This window comes from Abramis brama (genome assembly GCF_963993115.1).
Source record: "Abramis brama genome assembly, chromosome: 15".
Lineage (NCBI taxonomy): Eukaryota > Metazoa > Chordata > Actinopteri > Cypriniformes > Leuciscidae > Abramis > Abramis brama.
The window spans coordinates 26,550,224-26,553,894 of record NC_139977.1 but is presented as its reverse complement, the minus strand read 5'-3'; positions in this window follow the sequence as shown (position 1 = coordinate 26,553,894).

Sequence of the window (3,671 nt, the reverse complement as noted above, 5' to 3'; positions counted from 1 at the left end):
GCCTAATTGTCTTCTCAATTTTGTGAGCATAATGTGTGTAATATTATATTAACTTTAGAAATATCCATTAATGTTTTAAATATATCCAGGTATATATACATACATACATACATACATACATACATACATATATATATGGGTGATTCTTCAATTAGGGGAACTTTTATGTCCCCAGGTTATACATTCATGTTAAAAATACTATATTATAAAATAAATAGTTTAGTTATTTCAAATAATATTTATTGGACCGCCAAAAAATGTTATACACTAAAATCAGTATGATTTCTATTTTTAAAAATGTTTTCATCACTAATATTTGGCTACTCAGGCCTTGTCCCCAACCCAGACTTTAAAACTTATCTGCTCTGAAAATGTGATAAAATGTTATCAGTTCATTAAAAAATCACAATATATGTTTAAACAGTAACTTAAAAAGGCACTTGATGCATAATTCGGGTTCATATCTGTGCAATTTGTGAATATTTTTAACAATTTAGTATTGTCCACAACAATACTGTCATTACCGCGACAGTCTATGATTACAACAAGGATATTTTTGAGGGTAAGACTTGTTTATGCCGTAACCATGGAAATGAAGACTAGCAGGGGAGCACATGTCAGCCATGAAAGAACAGTGATATTTGATGTCTGAAAAAGTAATTTAATCATGAATTCCTTCTGATCATGGAGTAGACTTATTCAGCGTCATTACCATAAATGCTGTAGCAGCAATATTTTGATATATATATATATATATATATATATATATATTCACATGATTTATGTGTATTTAAAGTTCTTTTTGTACTAGCTGTTGAGTGCTGTTAGCAAATCCATGACCTGGCATCTTTTTTCCTGAAAAAAAAATAAAAAATGTCATTACCGCAACACATCATTACCAACACACAACTTGTTGTGATGGTAATGACAAGTGATGGTGGTAATGACATGTTCTGTGTCACTATCTATATCATATTATGTGTTTATAAATTAAGTTAAAGAAGCATAATAGTGTGATTTTACAATGAAACTTAAGTGAGATGCCTTACTTCCTAAAACTATTTTTTCTTATTTTTTAACCAGAATGGCTCCCAAGAAATCAACTGAAAGGTCTAGAGATTATAGAAAAAAATTGAAGGAAGATCCTGTAAAATATCAGCAGTACATTGACAGAGAAAAGGAAAGATACAAAAGAAGAAAAGAAACAGGAAAGCTTAAAGTAATCTCACAACTTTCAAAACGGGAGCAAAGACAGAAACGCAAACAATGGACAGTTAACCAAAACAATAAAAGAGCCAATGACAAAATTCGACAGGAAGTACAACACTATGTAGCTTCAAACACCTCCCCAACATCTCCAGACATCCCCCCCAAGATCTCCAGTGCAACAAGGTCAGAACAGTGAACATAAAACCGTTTTAAAGGTATGTTAAGCAACGTGGCGGTAATGACATACTGTTCTGGAAAATTACATAGTGTTTCTTCATGATTGAAATAAACATGTTCAAGCTGATGGTTGTGTCATATTTATATATATCTCCTCACATCTGTCCATTTCTTTCAACAACACTCACCAGAAGTCATTATTTAAGCCTTTAAATTTGCTTTATGTATCAGTGCACTTTTCATTTATGTCATTACCAAAACACTATGTCATTACCAGAACAGTATGTCATTACCGCCATGTTGCTTAATTTACAGCAAACATACCTTTAAAACTGTTTTATGTTCAATATTGAGGTGCTACATGAAAAACCTAATGAAATACTCATCCACCTATTCAAAGAAAAAACATCTAAAATTAATTTTCCAGAAATTAAACAAAAGTGTGCTTTGATGAACACAGAAAAACACGTTGATGGTAAGAACAAGAAAATATATGTAATTCGCTGAATGGAAACATTTAGTTTTTTATACGTATTGTTGAAGGTTAACAATGTTTGCAAGATAAATGAGTTTAAATGATCTCCTTGATACATTCTTTGCATTATGAGACTTTTTGATGTTGTGATGGGAATGACGTTTTGCAGTGCCAGTTGGCAAATAGATATAAAATACTCAAATTATATTTAAGCTCAGTCGTGGCCATTATTATATCTTTACATCAAAGCATGTAAACATTGTCTTGACATAATTCTAACAAAATTCAACCAAATTTCATTCATCAAAACGTAAGATGCCAAAATAGCCCCCAATTGAAGAATCACCCATATACATACATACATACATATATATACATATATATATATATATATATATATATATATATATATATATATATATATATATATATATATATATATATATATATATATATATATATGGGTGATTCTTCAATTAGGGGAACTTTTATGTCCCCAGGTTATACATATATATATATATATATATATATATATATATGGGTGATTCTTCAATTAGGGGAACTTTTATGTCCCCAGGTTATACATTCATGTTAAAAATACTATATTATAAAATAAATAGTTTAGTTATTTCAAATAATATTTATTGCACCGCCAAAAAATGTTATACACTAAAATTAGTATGATTTCCATTTTTAAAAATGTTTTCATCACTAATATTTGGCTACTCAGGCCTTGTCCCCAACCCAGACTTTAAAACTTATCTGCTCTGAAAATGTGATAAAATGTTATCAGTTCATTAAAAAATCACAATATATGTTTAAACTGTAACTTAAAAAGGCACTTGATGCATAATTCGGGTTCATATCTGTGTAATTTGTGAATATTTTTAACAATTTAATATTGTCCACAACAATACTGTCATTACCGCGACAGTCTATGATTACAACAAGGATATTTTTGAGGGTAAGACTTGTTTATGCCGTAACCATGGAAATGAAGACTAGCAGGGGAGCACATGTCAGCCATGAAAGAACAGTGATATTTGATGTCTGAAAAAGTAAGTAATTTAATCATGAATTCCTTCTGATCATGGAGTAGACTTATTCAGCGTCATTACCATAAATGCTGTAGCAGCAATATTTTGATAAATATATATATATATATATATATATATATATATATTCACATGATTTATGTGTATTTAAAGTTCTTTTTGTACTAGCTGTTGAGTGGTGTTAGCAAATCCATGACCTGGCATCTTTTTTCCTGAAAAAAAATAAAAAATGTCATTACCGCAACACGTCATTACCAACACACAACTTGTTGTGATGGTAATGACAAGTGATGGTGGTAATGACATGTTCTGTGTCACTATCTATATCATATTATGTGTTTATAAATTAAGTTAAAGAAGCATAATAGTGTGATTTTACAATGAAACTTAAGTGAGATGCCTTACTTCCTAAAACTATTTTTTCTTATTTTTTAACCAGAATGGCTCCCAAGAAATCAACTGAAAGGTCTAGAGATTATAGAAAAAAATTGAAGGAAGATCCTGTAAAATATCAGCAGTACATTGACAGAGAAAAGGAAAGATACAAAAGAAGAAAAGAAACAGGAAAGCTTAAAGTAATCTCACAACTTTCAAAACGGGAGCAAAGACAGAAACGCAAACAATGGAGAGTTAACCAAAACAATAAAAGAGCCAATGACAAAATTCGACAGGAAGTACAACACTATGTAGCTTCAAACACCTCCCCAACATCTCCAGACATCCCCCCCAAGATCTCCAGTGCAACAAGGTCAGAA